The sequence below is a fragment of the Patella vulgata genome, chromosome 4 (genome assembly GCF_932274485.2).
Source record: "Patella vulgata chromosome 4, xgPatVulg1.2, whole genome shotgun sequence".
NCBI classification, from domain to species: domain Eukaryota; kingdom Metazoa; phylum Mollusca; class Gastropoda; family Patellidae; genus Patella; species Patella vulgata.
The window spans coordinates 38,863,265-38,888,940 of NC_065882.2; the positions used below are offsets into that span (position 1 = coordinate 38,863,265).

At 35.3% G+C, this 25,676-nt stretch overlaps 1 long non-coding RNA gene across 3 annotated transcripts in view; it reads right to left on the bottom strand.

The window, feature by feature from the left end:
- The window catches only part of LOC130012436 (uncharacterized), a 182,575-nt gene that overhangs the window by 145,720 nt on the left and 11,179 nt on the right, over positions 1–25,676 (bottom strand). For all 3 annotated transcript variants that reach the window (XR_008787856.1, XR_008787854.1, XR_008787855.1), the window contains exons 2-3: positions 2,313–2,362; positions 1,869–1,929 (exon numbers count right to left, since the gene is read on the bottom strand). This is a non-coding gene — a long non-coding RNA (uncharacterized LOC130012436). The remainder of the gene's footprint in view (positions 1–1,868; positions 1,930–2,312; positions 2,363–25,676) is intronic.

Consider the following 25,676-nt stretch of genomic DNA (forward strand, 5'->3'; position numbering starts at 1 on the left):
CGTGACAGAATTACATGTTTCTTTCGTGACGGAATTACAATTTTTTTTCGAAATTCAAGCATTTAGTAAGTATGGAATTGTATTGCATTATATAGTTTCATAATTATATTCTTTGAGTTATAGCCACACCTACAGCATAGAGACAGCATATACGAAAATAAAAATTTAAATCAGCTGTAAATCAGGTGGATTATGATAATGTTGATAAGGAACGGACGAGAAATCTGAGATTTGTCATGTTACCAAAACAGCTCAACTATTTAAGAAGAAGAAATAGATTGACTGTTTAAAATCACATAATGGGGAATGCCAATGATGAGAATGTGGGTGCAATTTGTGCCGTGACTGGATATCACATAAACCCGCGAAGTCCATATAAAATGAAGACACCTGAGAGGAATGTTTGCTCCAAATGGATTTTGAGGAAAATTTCACATATATAGCTAGGCGAGATCCAATCCACGCATTGGAAGCAACGTCGAGTGATGATCCTATATCAGTATTTTCACTTGCTTCGACTGTACCGCAATATTAGATTTTGCGCATTCAGACTCATGTTGCCGCAAGGGTCACAAAATATAAAAAAAAATATACATAAAGACGCCTTAAATATACATATGTAGTGTTGAAACTACTATTCGGATACAAAATAAGGGTTATCCGAATCATTTTACTATCCGTTACAGTCTTCTGACATTCCGTATGCTCTATATTTAGCCATTTTTACATCTGATTACTTTGAAATTTCCCCCAATGCTATTGATCACGTACGCAGCTTTGAGCATAAATGTTAATATCACGCGTAAATTTAGCGATAGTAATTAATAAAAATATTAATGTAGTGCAACGAAAACAGTAGTCTAAATAAAAAAATATTCATTCATTTCTTGCGCTGGTTTACGCTAGATAAAAGCTACTTCTTGGATTTACGGAATACAAGTTAGAACTGTGTTTAGACTTCCCGCAATGAAATTTATTGATAACGACCTAGGTCACGTATATTCTCACTTACTGATTGGTTCAATAGCAGTAGATTATCAGAATGAGGCAAACGACCTTGGCAGAATAAATGTTAGATGTTTTTATTTTACTTTTTTCATTCGTGTTGATTGAGCAAAAATGATAAGTGGGAGGGCCGCGGATTACACGAGTAGTTATATACAAAATTATTCACTTCATTGATTTTTTGGGATATCATGAATAGTCTTAATAATTGCGCACGTTTTTTTCTCCGCGGCTCAAACAATTTGCAAATCGAAAGTAAGATTTCATACTTGGCATACACAGACACTCATAAACATTGAAATAAGTAAGAAATTATGAGTATATGAACTTTTGATGTGATTTTGTTCAAGAATTTCACGTTTCCGAACTATCCGAATAGTATTCGGATAGCAAACAAAAGTATTCGGATCACAAATCGCGATCTGATTTTCAACACTAATATATATATATATATATATATATATATATAAATATTATGGTATAATTGTCGAAATATTTGGAGATATTTATTTGTAGTGGGGCACCCTACCATATGGTTGGTCCTCTTGTGACCCTAATGCTTCAAAACAAATTTGAAATAAAGCCATCATTAAAAACTGTAGCCTCTATCGCTGTTGTCACAGAGGGTAAAGTTGAATATCGACAGGGTTTGTCCTCTCATTGAACTTTAAGCTTCACACTAACTTAGATAACAATCTAGTAAAACCTGTAGCCTCTATCAGCGAACAAGGTTTTTGTGTAGTGTGACATATAATTAGTTTTTATTCCCTGATATATTCATGTAGACATATTATGCCCTTACCCATGTCAACCACAGGCAAACATTTCAAGCCCTGTATATATGTTTCCCAAGCATAACTTACATCAAATAAAGATTCTGGGTCACTGCCTTGTGTTGATGATTGAGATGTATTGTTTTGTTCTCTGAAAGTAATGAGATAAATCAAACATTTGTAATTCCAATTTCGATAAATAGCTAAATTACATAACATTTCAAATAGTCGTTATATACATGTATTGTATGGTCATACTGTCTGTCGTTGAGTCAGCCACGTACGTGACAAGATGTAGGGTCGCTTGCCAAACCTCGAGGGTTTTCTCAGGTTCTTCAGTTTCCTTGTACTGCTAAAGAATCCTACATACTACGAGCAAACAAATTAATTATTAAAATAAAGAAATACCGTAATGTAAATCCCCAAATGGCATGGCTAGTGTTCAGTAGATGCTGGATGTTATTCTTAGTGTCATGTAAACTAATGCATTACTATAAACCAGATTAATAAAACAAATCCAGACTAATAACTTACTTGCTGATCTGCTCAACAAATCCATCAGCACATTGTGGACAGGTATAATCCTGAAAATAAGTTGAAAGGAAAGGTTGAACACAACTGTCATATCAATTTATAACCGCACCCTTGCACTTGTTTGCAGATGTGTCAACTAACCGAGGAAATTTCTCACAGAAAATGGTCATATGCCAATGCTACTTTTACTTTGACAAAGGGCGATAACTCTCTTACTTCCGTTTTATAAATGGACACAGATCACAAAATATTTCTACGCCGTCCCCCACGAATGTAGAGTGAAAGTTATTTTTAGTCTTTCTCTCCCTTTCCCTTTGCCCCCCTTTTGCATGGCGATTTATGACGACTTTTTGGCGTACAGTGGAAGAAAAGGGTTTGATTTTGAAAATACATTTTCTGCCAGGTTTTGGCGAATATTCATGATCTTGAGGCGGATGGATACAAGAGTTGAGAGGTTGGTTACGTTGAAATGTACGGCTGAAAATTGCATGTTTACTTGTCTCTATATGCTGGGGTAAGATTATGCCTGTAGGTATCGTCACCTCAGATCATTCTATTCTGATCAGCTGGAATAATACCGAATAAATATTCATTAACTCAATATCTGGTTAACAGACTTGTCGGGTGTCCTTTTTAAACTAAAATATTCCCATATGAGTGATAGAAGAAATGCTCTTTTTCGTGTCAGCAGCAGTGTGTTTTCGCAGTCTGCCGAACTGTCATCAAAAATATTCCGATTGGCATTGGTAGTTTCAAGCTCGGAAACCATTTTATTCAAAGAATAAAAGAAATATTATCCAGACGATTTTTCAACGTAAAATATCAATGTAATTTTCAACGGAGTGGGTAATTAACGATAAACCACCTCTTCGTTACTATGGCGACGTATATCACTAGGGACCGGGTATCGTCAAGACTTTATGAAAAAAGAAAAGAAACTAAGCTTATCGTCAAGAAATTGAAGAATTTAATACACGTATCCGGCTAATAGATTGCCGTCAAGAATGTGTTAAATGCCGTCAAGATTCACCAAAAACCGCCCAGTTTGTGCTACCGTGTAGATTAAGAAACACTGTTTACTTTTGACAATGATCGTCTGCTTTACGACCGTCCAGTTTCTCGGGATGTTTTTTAGAAATGAACACTACCATTTAGATTTGAAAGGGGTTTAGTTTTTAGACATGGCGTTTATTTTCCCGGACGTTGTCAAGAAATGAACAGAGTGTTAATTATTTAAGGCGTTTAGATTTTATGCCAAATTACCACTTTACTGAGAGCCGTCTAGTAACTTACGGGTGAGTAGTAATGCAATGGCGTTTACTTTTCATGTCTTGTAATTAGTTTGCCCAATTTTAGAAACTATGTTCAGATTTAGAATCTGAGTATAGTGTCGAAAATTCTCGAATGAATTGCATATTTGTTGAATATCGTCCATTCTTCGGTATTGCCGACGTCCGTTGGGAAAAGTTGATTTACAATGAATTGACAATTTACAACCCATTCAGCGACTTCATATTTTAAAATATTTCTTCGTAACTTTTAAAGATAGGTTGCCAGGCAACGAAACTTACGTCCACAGCAGCTATATCGTCCGGGCAGTCAACAAGAGTTTTCGCATATTTTTACTTTTTTCGGTAATGAAACATTTATAATACATTAAAATCTGATTAAGAGTAACAACTCATTAAGTAATTATCAGAAAACCATTAGAATTTGTTTGGTTTTTATAAAGTTCTGTCCCGTGCTAATGTTTAGTATACAAAACTTTTAACATCATGGATTTAGCTGTTCAAGTCATAAAGATTCATTGAAAATCAATATACTTGTTCGTCTCAAGACCTTAAACTCTGTGTACCAATCTGAAGTCAATCGGATATTAACTTTAGCCTCTAGAGCGTCCACAAGATTTTTCAAAATGATCAGGGGCCATAACTCTGGCAGTAATTATCAGAAATCGCTGAAAATCAATAGGCTTCTTTGTCTGATGACCTTAAACACTGTGCATAAATTTAAAGTCAATCGGATATTAACTTTAGCCTCTAGAGCGTCCACAAGATTTTTCAAAGTGATAAAGGGCCATAACTCTGGCAGTAATTATTGGATATCGCTGAAAATCAATAGGCTTCTTTGTCTCATGACCTTAAACACTGTGCATAAATTTAAAGTCAATCGGATATTAACTTTAGCCTCTAGAGCGTCAACAAGATTTTTCAAAGTGATCAAGGGCCATAACTCTGGCAGTATTTATTGGAAATCACTGACAATCAATAGGCTTCTTCATCTCATGACCTTAAACACTGTGTATAAATTTGAAGTCAATCGGATATTAACTTTGACCTCTAGAGCGTCCACAAGATTTTTCTAAGTGATCAAGGCCCATAACTCTGGCAGTAATTATCTGAAATCGCTGAAAATCAATAGGCTTCTTTGTCTCATGACCTTAAACAATGTGTATAAATTTAAAGTCAATTGGATATTAACTTTAGCCTCTAGAGCGTCCACAAGCAATTGTGGACGCCGGACCGCCAGCCGGGGACCACGACAATATACGACCACATTTCAATGTGGGAGTATAAAAACAAATATGTGCGTATGCCGAGAAATAGGCAATTTTCGCATGCGTCACTTTTCACGTTATTTTGCCTGTAAAGACGTCAATTATTATTCGATTTTCATATTTTTTACCATTTGAAATGGTGCTAATTTTGACTAGGTCAAACCAATTTAACATTTTCACTGTCAGCGGAAATGACATCATTTGGGCAAAAAATGTATTTTTAGCCTATAAAAGAGATATTTTATTCAAATGAGTCGTATTTGTTATTCTTTTTTAAATTTTGATATTTGATTCCAATCAACTAATAGAATGAACCCATACGATCATATAGATATCACAAAATGGTTTCTAACTTGTTCAATTGCAGAGAAATAGACGATTTTCAAACGGTAACTTTTCAAGGTTTTTGGTCCATAAAAGTATCAATTATTATTCGATTTTCATGAAATTTTCAGTGTGTGACACCTAACGCCATTTACGATTTCATTCAAGTAATTTAAGATTTTCATTATCACCGGAAGTAGCGTCATTTTGGCAAAAACTGTATTTTTAGCCTTTAAAACAGATATTTTAATAAAATGAGTCTGATTTGTAATGTTTTTAAAATTATGAAATTTGATTCCAATCAACTAATAGATTGAACCCATATGATCATACAGATACCAAAAAATGGTTTCTAACTTGTACGGTTGCAGATTAGCCTAATAGACGATTTTATACAAGTCACTTTTCAAGGTATTTGGTCTATAAAAGTGGCAATTATTATTCGATATTGATATTGCTGGATTTGGTTGATTCTGCATACATTTTATTTGATGTGTGCAATGCTTATATGGAAACCTGTTTAATGGTTTCATCGGTACCGGAAGTGACATATGTTCAAGGGTGACGGGGCACCGGTGAAACCCGTCATTACTGCTTTGCAGTTCTAGTTTTTATTGTTGTTGTTTTTTTGTTTGTTTTTTTGTTTACTTTGATTACTGTATAATAATTTACTAGAATAAGCTAGTCGATGATAAAAACATCAGCACGCGACGTTAGCGATTCCACCTGTGAGTTATGACCTATCACCTGTGACCTCTGCTTAATTAAGTGACAATTCTAGTAGAATGTCAGTCAATGATTAAAAGAATAGCACGCGACGTATGAACTATCACCTTTTGATTTTGCATTAAAATAAATGGTAAATTAGATATTTGTTTTAAATTTAAATACACTTTAGGCCACATCAGAACAACAGTTATTTTAGTTACGGTGTATGAATATCTTGTCATCATCAAGGGAAACAACTCTTGTTAGTATCCGAATTATACCGGAAGTTAAGTTTAACGAATGAAAACCTAGCTGCGCAAAGGGATTTAATGAAGTTGTTTGAAGCCGGTAGGCATCTATTCTATGTTTATATCAACCCCAAACAACAACAATATGCACATCAAACATAATCTTTATTATTAAAGTAATCTATAATACATTAATACAATTTAGAAAGCATAATAAAAAAGGTACTAAAAATTATTTATAATTTCTTCTTCTGCCGAATCCAACCCAAGAAGATTTCGTAAGTCCCCCCCCCCCACAATCATACTATATACCTGGCAATTGAATACTCTCCTTTTGAGTATGACCCTGCAGGCACATTTTCAAGTGTGTGTGCAGGCACACTCAACTTTTAAGGAGCCCTGCCAGTCGATGATTAAAAGAATAGCACGCGACGTATGAACTATCACTTTTGATTTTGCATTTAAATAAATGGTAAATTAGATTTTTTTTTTTAATTTAAATACACTGTAAGTGGAATATTGAAAAATAATTTAGGCCACATCAGAACAACAGTTATTTTAGTTACGGTGCATGAATATCTTGTCATCATCAAGGGAAACAACTCTTGTTAGTATCCGAATTACACTGGAAGTTAAGTTTAACGAATGACAACCTGGCTGGGCAAAGGGATTTAATGAAGTTGTTTGAAGCCGGTAGGCATCTATTCTATGTTTATATCAACCCCAAACAACAACAATATGCACATCAAACATAATCTTTATTATTAAAGTAATCTATAATACATTAATACAATTTAGAAACCATAATAAAAAAGGTACTAAAAATTATTTATAATTTCTTCTTCTGCCGAGTCCAACCCAAGAAGCTTTCGTAAGCCCCCCCCCACAATCATACTATATACCTGGCAATTGAATACTCTCCTTTTGAGTATGACCCTGCAGGCACATTTTCAAGTGTGTGCGCAGGCACACTCAACTTTTATAGAGCCCTGGCTAATTGTAACGCCTTTTAGAAATAGACTCTTACCGGACAATGTAAACAAAATGCTCTTTTTAGGACTTAATTTGAAGTAATGTTAATTTGATAATTTAATGTGTTGCTAGTTAATGGTACCAAATTTAAATATTTGTGGCCTATGTGCCTAAATAATTAAAAACATGTATGTGTAAACTACTGTAAACATGGCCCATACATATTAAGATGAAAATACATCTATTAAAATCATTCTGTTATTAGATTTATAATATTAATAATGTTATCTTAAATTAAAAGGTTGAAAACTATTATTTTGTTGGGTTTTTTATTTCTTAATTTGGTAAAGATATTGTATCGCGATACAAACTCACGATATTTTCCCTTCTGTATCGCGATACAAACCGACTCAGTATCGTCACAACCCTATACGGTACTAGGGTTGTGACGATAACCGGTATGTATGATATACCGGGATATAAAAATTTGACGGTATTTGTATCGTCAAAATATTGAAATATCGGTATACCGTGATACAACAAATGATGATCAAAAGACTCAACGACATCGGCGGGAAATACCCTAGTTTTTCGCAAAATTGCCATAGAAAAGAAATAATACTTAAATCGCAGGTAGTAATAAATTTACCAATGGCAGCCACGCGGTCTCGATAAATTAGCCAGTCGTAAATTGAACAACACATTCTAACGACATTACGGACTGGATATTCTCGTACAATTTAAGTCGTAAAACAAAGTAGTGCCCGGTCCGTGCTTTAAACCTCATCAATTATTAGCGAGTTCAATTATAGTATGCTTATTTTAAATTAGTAAAGTCAGTAAACACAGTTCGGTTTGAGAGCCAAATAATATTGATATTGACCTAGTAATGGTAACACGAATTCTATGATGAGTTGAGATGACGGCATAAAAACTTGTTTGCGTGTGACTACAAAATCAATCTTGGTAAACCCCCGTCTTATCGACCAATCAAATAGTTAAGTGCTTTGTGACTGACCTATTTATAGCTTGGAGTTATACCTCGAAACCTTGATCTCGGCAGATGTAGGGTGTACCGGAAACGACCGAGGTTTGCCGAATGCCTCGAAGTTGAAGTTTTATTTTATCTTTTTAACTGTCATAATAAATTACTACATTTTAAAACCAAAAAGTTATAAAAATTAAATAAAAATATTGCACTTATAATTTATAAACATAAGATGAAAATATATCTTTTAAAATCATTCTGTTATTAGATTTATAATATTAATAATGTTATCTTAAATTAAAAGGTTGAAAACTATTATTTTGTTGTTTTTTTTATTTCTTAATTTGGCAAAGATATTGTATCGCGATATTTTCCCTTCTGTATCGCGATACAAACCGACTCTGTATCGTCACAACCCTACTCCCTACATACTTGCCACGCCCCCTGGATTTTGTGTCGAGAATTGACGCCTACCCCTCACTCACATATTTTTTTGCAGTTTGTAGAAAACATATTCTTCTTCACAAATCCGCGTACGCGTGTAAAAATTTCATTCTATAAATAATATTAAAAAGCTAATTATTTCTTCAATTTGGCCTATCTCGGCTCCTAATTGAGTTAGAAATTCAGCGGTTTTATAAAATTTAGCATTCCCTCTTTTTGATTGGACAAGAATTCTGGATCTCCCATGTGTCACAATTAGCTACCAAAGGACTAAAACTAGCATACAAAACTAGAAAGTTGAAAAAAACTGTGTGCCATGAAATTTGACGTCAAGAAAATCCCTCGATATGCCGTATGCACTATTCAACGGACAATTTCTCGGCATATAATTAACGTACCAAAATATAAATAACACCATTGAAAGGCTAATTCAATGCTGATTCATAACATATAATTTTAAGTACAGACGTCTGTTAACAAAATAGTGTTTTGTATTGCACAGGCCCGGGGGAGTGGGGGGGGGCGCAAGTACCCTTTTCTCCAGGTTGTGCACGCAAGTTACTATTCTATTAAAAACAAAAAGGCTTGAATTTAACATAGAAGTGAGTAGAAGTAAGACTTCTAGAACATAGACTTTCAGAAGAAGAAAACCCTGCTATTCTCTATATAGAAAGACCCACAGACTCAATTATCTCTACTATACAGTACACATCAGGCGGAAGTATGAAATTAGTCCTTGGTCGGTGTTTTTTCCGCTCAAGAATCGCGGTGTTTTCTCATTTTCACTCCGCGGAAATGTAGGCATTCTGGGCGGAAAAAACGCGGCGGAAATATAAAAAAGTCGGCGGATTATAGTCCGCGAAAATATAAAAAAGGTCGGCGGATTATAGTCCGCGAAAATATAAAATAGTCGGAGGATTATAGTCCGCGAAAATTAAATATAGTCGGCCGAGAATGGTCCGCAATGTATAGATGAATGTCGTCCATATTGTTGCTGTGGTATTGGAACAATAACGCAGGTTAACCGTTCGCCTGTTATGCCCCATGGTTTTCAGTATACTTTCTTCGCAAATTGATTATGAAAAGTAACTAAAACCTACCGTTACATGTATATCCTAAATCTATCCTTTATTCCTGATTTTCATCAGTATTAGAATCGTGAATCATATCACAAAGAAAATGTACTGTATGTACATGTAGCCACATGTATTGTGGGTGAAAACGGTTAATTTTACACGCAGACAATGAAACCATGTTTCGTGAATTCTGATAGCACTATCGGAAAATAGGCGACATGTATACATCGGTCACAAAGCACATACACGTACATGTAGCTACTGTGGATTTCAACGCTTAATCCGACAAGCAGACAATGAAACCATGTTTGCGAATTCTGATAGCAGTGTCTTGAAAATATATTCAGGAGGTAGCAATTCGCCCCTTCAGCTTTAATTATGAACAATAATTTAAGGATTTTTGTAGAAGTACATGCAGCATAAATGGCTGGGAATATATATTCTCTTGTATGTCAGTTGAAAAAGATAATTCGGCAACCCATATTTAACAGCATTCAATATATACATTTATGGGTGGATGAAGGAGCTGAAAAACTGGTTACTAATTTTAGTTTTATTTCGTTTTCGGCTTTAAAACTGACTTCTGTATCATAACACAAGCCCAATCTTATGACAGATCCCCAATTTGCAAAACAGATGAAATCGTTTCAGTTATTGAACAGATAAGAATAACAATCAATCCGTCAGATATTTTTTTATTCATAATGCGTTTAAAGTATCAAATTTAATTACAATTTTGCATATACACTGACAATATATTATCAACAACATTTCTGGTAATTACATATTCAGGTAGTTATATAATTGCCTTCTCAATGCGTTATTTACCCATGGGGCAGTTTACATATTATCAACAACAGTTCTGGTAATTACATATTTTCATATATTTATTTATTTTTTAGAAGAATAGATGATGTTTTTCGTTGTTTTTATATATATTTTTATGGTGTATTTGTGTATTAAAAATACATACATATATATACAGTGCTAGCTATCGATTCGTCGATATTATGAACAGCAGTTCTGATAATTACATATTAACATGTTAATACATCAACATAAAAAAGTTCATCAATATTTTCGTTGGTTTTTTTTTATATTTTTTTTTTTATGGTGCATGAAATATATATATACATGTATATACACGGCTAGATATAGATTTGTCGTCACTATCATTTCCTCCTTAGCGCTTCGTTTATCCTCGGTACGATCCGGTCTTTCCATACTTTATTATCCGACACCTCGGGAAAATAAAAAAGCACATATCGTTTTAAAATTGATTTTCTTTTGTGATCAAGCTCATCCTTTTGCCTTTTCCCCCCTCCAAAATACGAAAAGTAATGCCTTTTATTCTCCTCCGTGAACAATTCGGGGAATAGTCTAGCGGTTACTTTTACGGCAAAATTACCAATATTTAATGAATGTTTTTTTATTTTTTTTAATTCTGCAATAGAAATTCTATATTCAGCTTGTATATCATCAAAAACTGTGACGTCTGTACAGGCAGAAGTTGATGGTTGGTGAATTTCAAGTGGCTCATGCCCGATTTGTGTTCTCATTTTCATAATTTTATCTTGATTTTCTTCTATTGTTTTTAGTCTTAACATTATTGCGTCTAGAGATTGCTGCATGGCGGAGCTACATCCACATCTATTATTACCGTTATTCTGCTCCAAATCTTCTAAATCGGGCAAGACTGTTAGTAGTGAAAAGTCGAACTCTGTTATGGGTTCTGGTGCTTGGATTGGCATGGGTGCTGTTGTGGGCTCTGGTGTGTGCATTGGTGCTGGTGTGCATTGGTGCATTGGTGCCACGGCATTTGGTGCTGGTGTAAATCTAGGTGCCAAGGCTAGTGCTGACTGGATAGTTGTTGGCATTGGCATCACTAGTGCTGCTGTGGCTGTGGCTGCTGGTGCTGTTGTGGCTGTGGCTGTGGCTGCTGGTGCTGTTGTGGCTGTGGCTGCTGGTGCTGTTGTGGCTGTGGCTGCTGGTGCTGTTGTGGCTGTGGCTGCTGGTGCTGTCGTGGCTGCTGGTGCTGTTGTGGCTGTGGCTGTGGCTGCTGGTGCTGTCGTGGCTGTGGCTGTTGGTGCTGTCGTGGCTGTGGCTGCTGGTGCTGTGGCTGCTGGTGCTGTCGTGGCTGCTGGTGCTGTTGTGGCTGTGGCTGCTGGTGCTGTTGTGGCTGTGGCTGCTGGTGCTGTCGTGGCTGCTGGTGCTGTTGTGGCTGCTGGTGCTTGCATTGGTGCTGGTGTAAAAGTAGGTGCTGTCTGTGTCTGTATAGGTGTCGAAGTGGCAATTGGTTCAGGTGTTGGCATTGCTGGTGCTGATGTGGCTGCTGGTGCTGATGTGGCTGTTGGTGCAGGTTCCAAGGCTAGTGCTGTTTGTGTCTGTATTGGTGTCGATGTGGCAATTGGTTCAGGCAACGCTGTGGTGACTGGGGATCCAATTACCAATCTCCGCACCACGGAGGCATACTTCTGAAAATAAAATAAAGAGTATGTTATACACCATACATAAATCACGCATTGTTACTTTTATCATATTAATATGTGTCTTTTTTTATATTTCATGTACCTTAATGGATGAACCGGATGCCGTATTGCTGTCAATACATCTACTTGATACATTTATATGATTATTATGACATAAATGATCCAAGATAATTGCTGATAATGATTAACATGCACATGTAATAATGACGCCCTGCTAATCAAAAGCATCGATACTTTAATAATTGAGGGCCTGGCAAGGGACAACGCATAGTCGTTCGGATGTGACGAAAAACCGAGGTCCCGTGTACACATTGGTGTGCACGTAAAAGATCCCTTGGCAGTTGGAATTCGATATAAGAGTAGGCCGTATCGCCGCTGTCCGGGCAAACTTTCACTCATAGCACACTGCATGGCGTATGCCCGTCTTCATTAGCCCAGAACAGTAGGATAATTAATTAATGGTTTGAATGCTTACATTACCAACAAAAGATGGTCCAAGATAATTGCTAATAAGTAACGTGTACATGTAATAATGACGCCCTAAATGACGTAATAAAGTATTTAAAAATAGTGACCGACATGGAAAGATATTATTTGTATACATATCCAAATGATATGATTGTCGAATACGGACTGCCTTGACGGTGAATAAACTAATTAAAATAAGTTATTTAATCTCCTAAATCGGCTTCTTTTTCTAATGACGAATGTGGCAAAATCATGGCGACAGTGTATAGTAACACCGTGGTAAGTAACGCCTGAATGTCTAGATTTCTGACCTGCAAACCCAACAACCCGATGACATCTTGTTAAATTTAAGTGTCAAAAGATGTGTAATGATGGCCTACAAATTAGTAGAGAAATCAAATTAATCTCCTAAATCGGCTTCTTTTTCTAATGACATGTGACAAAATCATGGCGACAGTGTATAGTAACACCATGGTAAGTAACGCCTGGATGTCTAGATTTCTGACCTGCAAACCCAACAACCTGATGACATCTGGTTTAATATGTATTTAAGTGTCAAAAGATGTGTAATGATGGCCTATAAATCAGTAGAGAAGTGAAATGATGATCACTTTGTTTTACAATGCCTTTCAAGATACCACACCACAACATACTAGAGATAATAGAACTGCACCAGAAAGGTTGGACCCCTACCGGAATTAAAAGGTTTTTAGAAGAGAAGGAAATTACAGTCACTTGGGTAGCAGTAAGGAAGGTTATCAAAAAGCACGAAGACGGTCATATTCATCACACTGTAGATACGACAGAACGCCAGCCAAAGTTCCGGAAACTGACGGAAGATAATTTGTGTTTGATTAAATCTACTTTGCAGGGAGATTGTAACTCTTCGTCAAGGGACGTTAGAACTGTTTTACGGGAAAATGGGGCCAACGTAAGTCTGTCAACGGTTCAAAGAGGCATAGCTGCAGTTGGATATACAGCAACAACTCCTAGGTATTGCCAGCTTATTCGAGAGAAAAACAAAGAAAATCGTGTTGCATTTTGTCAAGATCTAATTGAAACAAACGACCTATTCGAAAACGTCATATTTACAGACGAATGTACTATTCAACTGCACGACAACAAGACTGTGGCATACAGAAGAAAAGATGCAGGAGCACCCCACCAATCCAGACCCAAACATCCTTTAAAACTACACTTATGGGGTGGAATAAGTAAAAAAGGCCCAACCAATCTTCTGATTTTCGATGGGATCATGGCCAGCAATTTTTATGTCACAGAAATATTAGAAAAGACACTTCTACCATACATAAAAAGCATTTTTCCCGATGGACACAGATTCCAGCAAGATAATGACCCAAAACACACATCCAAGTTATCTAAGAACTTCATGAAGGACAATGGAATCAACTGGTGCCCATGGCCATCCGAGAGTCCGGATTTGAACCCAATTGAAATGGTCTGGAACATGCTCATGAGAAACGTCAGCAAGAGAAACCCACGAACAAAGGAAGAATTAATAAACTATTGTGAAGAGTTTTGGGCAGCTGAGTTGACGACAGAAGTTTGCCAGAGGTTTGTGGACCATTTGTATAAGGTCGTACCTGTAGTTGTGGCGATAGGTGGACGCGCAACAGGCGATATCCCCAAAAAATTATTCGGACCAGAACCTTCAGTTGGTAAAGACTGCGTACATTTTGAAACTAAATTGAGAACCGAAGAATTACAAACAAAACTGAAGGCCGTAAGTGGACAATAAGTCAATTTGTGTTAAGTGAACCCGTGTTAATATTTCTTTTGTGAAAATATTTTTTTTTATTTACTACATGTGCTAAAATATTTCTTTTGCTATATTGAGTTTCAACTCATTGATTTTACCTGGGTTTTTTTACTATACGTGCTAAAATATTTATTTTGCTATATCGAGTTTCAACTCATGGATTTATTTGTGTAAATATTTGTTATTTTATCTGTGTTTTTAAACTTTTTACTACACATGCTAAAATATTGTTTTTTTACTATATTGAGTTTCAACTCGTGGATTTTTTTGTCTAAATATTTGTGATTTTACTAAACGTGCTAAAATATTGATATGGCTAATAAAAATATATTATTCTTACTTTTCTCTTTGGTGTTGGCGTTGGTTCGGTTTGGGTTGGCTTTCTTTTGGCTGTAGTTTTGGCTGTAGTTTTTGATGTCGCGGGTCTGTTCGGGGCGGCTACTGTCTTAAGAGTCTGTATTTTTGACTTCTTCTCCCTTTCCAAATCGATCCATTCACCACTTGATATAATGTCGGCCTCTTCGACCTGTATATTGGTCCCCCACTGCACCTGATATCTCTTCCCTACCCGTATTCTCCCCTCGGCAAATATCCTGGACCGGGTGACAACTTTAAAATTGCCGTCGTCAAACGAAGCAAGGTAGTGGCTCGGTTCTTTAGTTTGGTCTCGTAACATGGTTGTAGCATAAAGAGTAATAAACTTCCAATTTTTCAGACTGCTCTTATATTCTCTTCTAAAACATTTGAGCACAGGAAGCCCTAATCAGGTTTTCTAAACAATTAATTAATCATTTTGATCTTTGTTACTTTGCCGATGTATTAGTAATTGATGTTTGCCGGCGTGTTAACTATGCTACTAGGGATTAACTGGATATTAAAGTTGTGTAAAAACTGTTCTCAATATGTTGTTTTACCATGATGGCTTTTTTTTTAAAAAATATTTTTCTTTGGTGTGGGGGCTTTATGTTCTATGTGTTGCTTGCTGGGGGTTGAATGGGAGGAAATAGGCACCCACGCGTACCATATCAAATTACATGCAACACTTGGTTTATTGAGGAATTACAATACAAACATGATAATGATGTACATTTACGCAGGCATATTCTAATATATGAAGATCATTGATTTACATGTGAGATTGCCATTCACCAAATCCAAACTAAAACTTAAAAGTTAAAAAATTGTTACTGGAAATACATGTAGTAAGCTGACGTTTACAAATATTTCAATTTCTTATGCCAGCACACCTGTACCTAGGAACAAAAATACGCTCAGTTAAAAAATACAAATACGCTATTAGAATATTGTTAAAACACTGGTTTGAATGGAAAGCTAAGATTTGAACTTTCTTAAAACTATTGAGTGTACTCACCTTTCTTTATTATTTGCCGACATACAAAAAGGTAAAGGGCTTCGTAGTATATTGTACTCCCAAAAAGAGTAAATCATACATGTTTACAAATGTGCATGTAACTATACGTGGATATACATGTACTTCTAGATGATTATTGAATAAGTTTAGTATATGTCGTACATGTAAAAAACAAAAGAGTCGGCGATACTATTATGTATATATTGATGACGACACAGGTAAGCGAACCTTGATACATTGTACAAATCATTATTTGCATATTTCCTGCAGTCACACCTTTACATAAATGCCGATAATGTTTTTTTCGGAATCTGAAACAATTTGATTTCTAAATTATATATACAATGCACAGCAGACATGTAACAATAGGCACTTTAACAAACATATGATAATGATATAGATTTACACATGCATTTTTTAATATATGAAGATCATTGATTTACATTTGAGATTTTCATTCACCAAATCTGAAAAATAAAAAAAAAATTGTAAATATTCCTTTGTTTGTGATTTGATGTTATGTCTAACAAAACAATCTGTTAACAGAATAAACACCTGTAATTACAATGTCAACACGCTTTGGATGGAAACCACAACCGTAAAACTATGAATGTACTCACTTTTTTATTATTTGCCGACATACAAAAAGGTAAAGGGCTTCGTAGCGTATTGTTTTTGTTTTTAAAAAAACCTATAACAACAACATTGTAACAGAAAAAAGACAACGTATATGTTTGTAAATGTATAAGGAATTAATGGAAAGACATGTATGATAATAATTCAATTTACACGGACTAAATACAGACTCGTGCAAGATTTGCTACATAGAGTTTTAAGTACTTCCAAAAAGAGTAAATCATACATGTTTACAAATGTGCATGTAACAATACGTGGATATACATGTACTTCTAGATGATTATTGAATAAGTTTAGTAAAATATGCCGTATTTGTAAAAAAAACACAAGAGTCGGCGATGCTGTTATGTATATATTGATGACGACACAGGTAAGCGAACCTTAATACATTGTACAAATCATTATTTGCATATTTTCTGCAGTCACACTTTTACATAAATGTCGATAATGTTTTTTTCGGAATCTGAAACAATTTGATTTCTAAATTATGGATACAATGCACAGCATACATGTAACAATAGGCACTTTTACAAACGTATGATAATGATATACATTTACACATGCATTTTTATTATATGAAGATCATTGATTTACATTTGAGATTTTCATTCACCAAATCTGAAATATATAAAAATTGTAAATATTCCTTTGTTTGTGATTTGATGTTATGTCTAACAAAACAATCTGTTAACAGAATAAACACCTGTAATTACAATGTCAACACGCTTTGGATGGAAACCACCACCTTAAAACTATGAGTGTACTCACTTTTTTATTATTTGCCGACATACAAAAAGGTAAAGGGCTTCGTAGCGTATTGTTTTTGTTTTTAAAAAAACCCTAAAACAACAACATTGTAACAGAAAAAAGACAACGTATATGTTTGTAAATGTATAAGGAATTAATGGAAAGACATGTATGATAATAATTCAATTTACACGGACTAAATACAGACTCGTGCAAGATTTGCTACATAGAGTTTTGAGTACTTCCAAAAAGAGTAAATCATACATGTTTACAAATGTGCATGTAACTATACGTGGATATACATGTACTTCTAGATGATTATTGAATAAGTTTAGTAAAATATGCCATATATGTAAAAAAACACAAGAGTCGGCGATGCCGTTATTTATATACATGTATTGATGATGACACAGGTAAGCGAACTTTTAAACTGTGCATTGTACAAATCATTATTTCCATATTTTTTGCAGTCACACTTTTACATAAATGCCGATAATGTTGTTTTCGGAATCTGAAACAATTTGATTTCTAAATTATGGATACAAGTACAGCATACATGTAACAATAGGCACGTTAAAATTCAACATATTAAATTTCGCGCTGGATATATTTCAATTTCCTCGGCGTTCTAACAAATCCGCGGTGGTCGGTGATTTAGCAAATCCGCGGTGGTCGGTGGTTTAGCAAATCCGCGGTGGTCGGTGGTTTAGCAAATCCGCGGTGGTCGGTGATTTACTCAAATTCGCGGTGGAAATTTAGAGCGGAATTTAGAGCGTGGGCAGAGCGGATTAATAAACTGAGGTCCGTGATTTTTCATTTCCGCCCAGGTCCGACTAAGGACTAATTTCATACTTCCGCTTGATGTGTACTGTATAAACTGACCTGTTTTAACAGCATGTTGTCACGCGGATCAAAAGTGCTCTCACAGGCTCGCTCGTGCACTGTAAGCCGCAAACAGTCGCCCAAAATAGACATTCACATGACAATATTCATTCACTTATATATCAATGAAGCCATGTAAAAAATTATTCTTTACTCGTTGGACTTTTAAAAATAAGTAGTTAAGAACTAGATTAAAATTTTGGCTAAAACTCAGCGATTTAATTTCTAAGTTAGTTGATTGTAACCAATGACGTATATATTGTAACGGATCTCGGTTCAGAGACAACTCGTGTAGTTTCGCCCTTTTTCTATCTTTTAGCTACACTCTCGTGGCAACATACCGACACTGCAAGACTGTGAAAGTTACTTTTATTTAACCGCAAAACTCTGTTGTTAGTGGGCGCTTTAGTTACTTTAGAAGTTACATTGTTGCTAGCTCTAAATACGAAGAAAAAATTTGAGACTGGAAATTAATTGAACGAAATTATTTTCCCTAGTCTCGATTAACCAGACGTGTATGATTAAAATAAAATTACGGTACTGGGTCCTGTTTCACGAAATTTTAACTAAGATAAAATCCAAATTTTAGTAATTTGATTGGATAATATTAGACTGATTGTAGTGCTTAGCCAATCAAAATTGAAGTAACTACTAAAATTTGGATTTTATCTTTAGTTAAAATTTCGTGAAACAGGACCCTGGTCACAAGACTTGGATTCTAATCATTTTAGGGCGCTGCGAATTTGGCCCCCGGTTTTGTGTCAAATTTAATAGGAGGATGTGCCATTATGGCTATGCCATTCGTGTTTAGTATCCTTATGCATTTGCCATTTCTAACATGGTGGTTACAAAACGTTTCAGTTATTATAAATCTAGCAACAACTCATTTTTCTAGAACTGAAATATAACCAAAAAGACACGCATTGACTGTTTCATAATTATTAAAAATATGAAAACGCGACACGATGCGTAAATGGTGCGTTTTACTTTCGAGAACAATACCTTAAAACAGAAATTTCCAGATTGTTACATAATACGACACAACCAACCATAAGTGGTAATTCAAACACAAAGGATATATTTAAACTTAAATTTCTCTAACATTTCACTAAAAGATCCCTATTGTAGAACTCCCAACTTATTATGTAGTCACTGTCATGCCGGTTGTTTTTAATAACAGAATTTTCCAGTCATATAACAGATGAAAGATTTTTTGTCGACGCATTTTCACGTATCGACTTCTATTTTTGGATTATCCATGGCGCCACAAATAGCCCAATCATATCAAAAAGCATGCAGTTCCACCTTGAAATGGGTTGAATTGATGTACGGTTTATTCTATAATTTATGACACAGTTTAGAGGACAATGTGTAGGAGTCGCATTTTTGACTTCTAAGTAGATTCTTATACGGAATTCCGGATGCAATGCTAGACATTTGGACCACTGCTGCCGAACCGATTTGAAAATGCTTAAGGCGTTTTTTCTTTGCGCATGTCGTGTGCTCCTCTGTTTTTGATGTGTATGATTTTTTATATTTGTGATAATTATTTGAAGCAAAATAGGATTATCATAAAGGATATTTAACATCTACAATATGAGTACAGTAAGCACTCTCTACATACTGCGTTTGTAAACCACAAGATTCACCCCTTATTAGAAAGTTTTAACTATAGTCTATTGCATGTAAACGTTAAAAAAAACAGCTCAAAATATAGACATCTCTCTCTCTCTCTAACTAAGGGCTGCGCACGCGTACAAATGTTAAATTCAATCGTTAATTGTACGTACGTAAAAAAACGAAGAAAGCCGACTGCGGAAATTAAGAATTCGTTTTCCAGAGCAAAATTTGAAACTTTGATGTGACCAAGAAACATAACTCTTTTTAATGAAAAAATCTACCGCTGTAACGCTACTTGGGCGATTAAATTTTCCATATAATTAGAAAGTCCCATTCAAATGGCCAAATCACACAAATATCCAACTTAGCAATAGTTTAATTGTTAATGAATGATGATTTTAATGGTAAGTCTTATCATATTTGTTAAAATAAGTCCCAAATATAGCTCGTTTATTGGATTTTTGTTATTTGCACGAACCACTCTACTCTATATACTGTTCCAAGGGTTAAGAGACCTGCGGTTGCGAGGGTCGCGATGGATAACTGAACGGTCAATCTTTATTTCAAGTCCATCTCATGTCTGTTGTATCTATGACATATTAGGTAATTTGAAAAACGACGGGATAGAGTTTTATGTATACTCTTTCCTTGTGCCCCTTATCCATCAAATAATTCACTGCTATGGCCAGTTGAAACAAGTGGTTGCCATGCAAGATATGCCCACATTTTGTACGAAATTGACGGGGAAGAGGTTAAATCAAAAGGGCTATCCTATCATTCAAGATCATTTGATCCTTAACATATTTAAGGTTCATCAGAATGGGACAACAATGGTAGCCCCCTCCCCCTCCACCTGGACTGCCTACAAAATCTGTACATATTTCAGATTTTGCGTGAAAAGCAGGGGCTATAGCTCTAGAATACAAGGTCTGATACTACCAAAGTCGAAATGATCCAAGAACTTTTGATCCTTAACACACAGTTGAAGTTCATAGTGAAAGGTACACAAACTTCATTCATAACATTTTGTGTAAAAGGCAGTGGCAGATGCACAAGCAAATGGAACCCACCCATGAACTAGTGATACTCTTTTTTTAAGTTTCATCTAAATCGGATAAAATTGTGACCTCTAGATGGTCCACAGCCTGGGTATTACATGATTTTATTATACTATTTTCAAAAAGGGGAGTGGCTATTTTGACAGGGAAGTTTCGGTCCGATTTTGCGGAAATAATTATTGTGTAACAGTGATATATTTGAACAGTTTTGAAAATAAGACACAAATTATGACCTCTAGAGGCCCCGTAAGCTAAAAACGTGATATTTCCTACAATCAGGGGATCAGAATCCAGAAAGTTACGGTCCAATACGAGCCAATATCGAAGAAACCCAGATCTTTGGGATATAAATATATATTTTAAATTTCATCAAAATTGGATAAAAAATTTGAACCGCTGGATAGTCTACAACCTGGGTATTATGATCAGATACTAATGTTAAAGCTACTGGCAGATTTCGTCAAGGTCACGACATGTAAACAGGGTTAGGGCAAGTGATTGTTGCAGAGGATTGTGAGTTAGGGTATTGGCTAGATCTTTGATTAGGGTTTGCGCTAGCCTTGTTTACATCTTGTGACATTGGCGAAATCTGCAGATATGCTTTTAGGGGAGCGGCCATTTTGTCGGGCAGCAAGGTCTCATTTTCAGGAAATGTGAACTCAGCCGTAATTATGGTGTAACTGTGATATATTCGAATGCCTTTTAATTCGGATAAAAATTGTAACCTCTAGAGGGACCACACGCTAAAACGGGATTTTTGCTGGATAGTCTACAACCTGGGTATTATGATCAGATCCTAATGTTAAAGCTACTGGCAGATTTTGTCAAGGTCACGACATGTAAACAGGGTTAGGGCAAGTGATTGTTGCAGAGGATTGTGAGTTAGGGCAGGGATCGAATTTGACGGACGCAAACACGCAAAATGCGTGTTGATTTTGTAGACTGCGTGTTACAAAATATGTCAAACGAAAAAAATGCATGTAACATTTTTTCGCTTATTGTTACTGAATATGATTATTCAATAAAAAAACAATATACACACATATCATAATTGACCTTTTTTTTGTGTTCGACCATCTGTCCTTTCATTATTGTCGTTATATTCCATCAAACAAATTCCGACATCGGTGAAAAATGTATGTTATTGGCGAATGGCTTTCACGCAACACAAACAGTTTTAATAGTAAAAAACACGTACCGTTTTGATTTTTCTGGATGATATTTAACATAAATATTGAAAAAATGTTTTCCTTTTGATGTTATTTTATTGCTTAATGATGAATAAATACTGTTATTAACTCCCGACTATTCATTCCACAAGTTGCAAAAGCCGATAAGGAGCTTTGTTTACCTCATGTGACTTCTGGCTCACTTTTCCACCCGTTAGCATTATCCCTGTTTCTGTTCAATTTCTATACATCTTGACAAATTGTTTATACCGATACTTTGATCTTCCAAAAGAATCATTGATTTTCAGATTGAAATAGATTTTAATAATGCAGAAATATAAATAATGCCAACATTGCCAACTATATATTTTGAGAGTTCCGGTAGACTGATTAGTGATTATCATTCAGCGGACGTGCGGTCCGTGATCCGAAAAATTGCTATTTCAGTATTTGACATCAATGGGCACTTTTTGACATAGTACTTATGTTTTATAGTTTAATTTACTATCCTTGTATTATATAATGCATCTTCAAGAAGGTGTACGCTTGAGTGAGAAAAAACGAGTTTTCAAGGGTAGCTTGAAAATATGCACGGACGAAAGAACACAAACTTTTTTTTATGTTTTTTTGTGCCTCCGCCATATGTAAATATTTTTAATTTAAATAAAATATTTAAAATTAATATTTTGAAAATTAAAACTGTAATAAACAACAACTTTTGCTAGTTTGTAAATTTTGTTTGTAAACTCAGTACTGTATGCTAAAAATAATATTGACAAGAAATAATAATATTGACTAGAAAGTGTCAAGTGAATACTCCGGGGGTATTTCCAACTTTTTATGCATATTTATTTACATTTAAAAAAAACCCTGATAAACTGAAAGTATTGACATTTTATAAAATATCGCAATATAGTGATTATATCGCAATGTTTTCAGGGATATCGCCCAGCTCTAGTGTTGAGGGCAGTTTTGTGTGTTCATTCTTGTGTTTTATTAGCCATTAGCTTTTTAATGAAATTGTAAGGAATATGTGTACACTCCAATGTATAACAGATGTACCTGTAATCCAAAGATAATAAAAGTATTTTCATTACAGAAAAAATTGCCCCTTGAATTTCTTTAGAATCCTAGTTTTGCTTGTACATTTGAAATCAACAAGCAAAATTTTGCTTGTGTATTTTCAAATAAAGTTCTATCCCTGAGTTAGGGTATGGGCTAGATCTTTGGTTAGGGTTTGCGCTAGCCTTGTTTACATCTCGTGACATTGGCGAAATCTGCAGATATGCTTTTAGGGGAGCGGCCATTTTGTCGGGCAGCAAGGTCTCATTTTCAGGAAATGTGAACTCAGCCGTAATTATGGTGTAACTGATATATTCGAATGCCTTTTAAATTGGATAAAAATTGTAACCTCTAGAGGGACCACACGCTAAAAACAGGATTTTTGCTGGATAGTCTACAACCTGGGTATTATGATCAGATCCTAATGTTAAAGCTACTGGCAGATTTCGTCAAGGTCACGACATGTAAACAGGGTTAGGGCAAGTGATTGTTGCAGAGGATTGTGAGTTAGGGTATGGGCTAGATCTTTGGTTAGGGTTTGCGCTAGCCTTGTTTACATCTCGTGACATTGGCGAAATCTGCAGATATGCTTTTAGGGGAGCGGCCATTTTGTCGGGCAGCAAGGTCTCATTTTCAGGAAATGTGAACTCAGCCTTAATTATGGTGTAACTGTGATATATTCGAATGCCTTTTAAATCGGATAAAAATTGTAACCTCTAGAGGGACCACACGCTAAAAGCGGGATTTTTCGTACAATCAGGAGCTACAATCCAGAAAGTAACAATCAGATATGCGCGAATATGGAAAGGAACCAAATATACATTTTAAGTTTCATCAAAATTGGATGAAAATTGTGACCTCTAGTCTAGAGTGTCCATAAGCTAAAAATAATAAACATAAATTGTAAGTTTCATCATGAATTATGCATATATTTGTCTAGTCAGCATCACAGGATTAAACCACCACAGATTGTGTTTTTATGGTAAGGGAGTTAAAATGAAATAAAATTTCACTTCATTGCTGAGTAATTTTATTAACCAGAAATCGCTTAGAAAGCGTATCCGACGATCTAGATCCCCAAGAGCTTTCGGGGCCTGGGCGGTCCCTGGAACCTCGCCTAAGGACCTAGGATGGTAGCCCCTCCCCCCCATTAAAGAATTGCTTCCGCCGGCCCTGTTGCATGTCCCGATTTTGGACGCCATCGATGAAAATTAGCCTCAGTCAGGTTTTTTGCGTTTTTAAAAATGCTGTTTAGTGCCTTCAATTCTCAATCTTCAAAATGCGATAACTTTTTTAATTTTCAATATTTTTTCACAATTCTTTCAGATTATTGAATCTAAAAATAGTTGGCGCTTGCAGTGAAATAGTCATTTTACTATTTAGAGTTTTGAGTATTCAAAAACCCTTTGGCAACGCCATTTACAAGCAAAATAACGTGAAAAAATGACTCGTGCAAAATTGCTAATTTCTCGGCAATCGCTCATATTTACAAACTAATTTCGACATAAATTGTCTTCGTATAGATAGCTGCCACAAATTATGAACATTCAATAGAAATATTTTAAAATTAAAATATGAATGAAAAGCCTGAATGGATTGTAAATTGCTTAAAGAAGCTAAATCACTAATATTCGAGACCTATAAATTAACACAAATGGGCTGCAACGCATATAATAATGTAATTATATGAATGTGTATAAACTGATAAATATGTGGACAAAAATTACAATTACACATTATGCAAAGATAGGTTGCCAGGCAACGAAACATACGCCCACAGCAACTAAATCGTCCGGGCAGTCAACAAGGGTTGTCGCATATTTTTACTTTTTTCAGTAATGAAACATTTATAATACACTAAAATCTGATTAAGAGCAACAACTCACGAAGTAATTATCAGAAAACTATTAGAATTTGTTTGGTTTTTATAAAGTTCTGCCCCATGCTAACGTTTTGTATGCAAAGCTTTTAATATCATGGATTTAACTGTTTAAATTCATTGAAAATCAATATACTTGTTCGTCTCAAGATCTTAAACACTGTGTATAAATTTAAAGTCAATCGGATATTAACTTTGGCCTTTAGAGCGTCCACAGGATTTTTTGAAGTGATCAAGGGCCAACTCTGGCAGTAATTATCGGAAATCGTTGAAAATCAACAGGCTTCTTCGTCTCATGACCTCAAACACTGTGCATAAATTTAAGGTCAATTGGATATTAACTTTGGCCTCTAGAGCGTCCACAAGATTTTTCAAAGTGATCAAGGGCCATAACTCTGGCAGTAATTATCGGAAATCGCTGAAAATCAATAGGATTCTTCGTCTCAAGACCTTAAACACTGTGTATCAATTTAAAGTCAATCAGATATTAACTTTAGCCTCTAGAGCGTCCACAAGCAATTGTGGGCACCGGACCGCCGGACGGACGGGGGCGACGACAATATACGACCACATTTCAATGTGGGCGTATAAAAACAACGAGTACAGGCAGATAGAGTTTGAAAACCATGAAAGAATGACACCAAGATCATTCAATTTGGACTACTACAGCCTGAGTAACAATATTTTGAAGTTTAATTAACGGCCGTTGTTTTTGTACCTAAAGACAATAAATGGTATTAATGACAGGAGTGTGTGATACAATTAGGTTTTTTTTCAACATTTTTTCTTCATAACTCCAGTAATATTCAAGATAGCCTAATGAAACTTTCAGGAATTGTTTATTGTGTTTGGGATGTTAAAAATTTCATGAAAATATAAATAGGC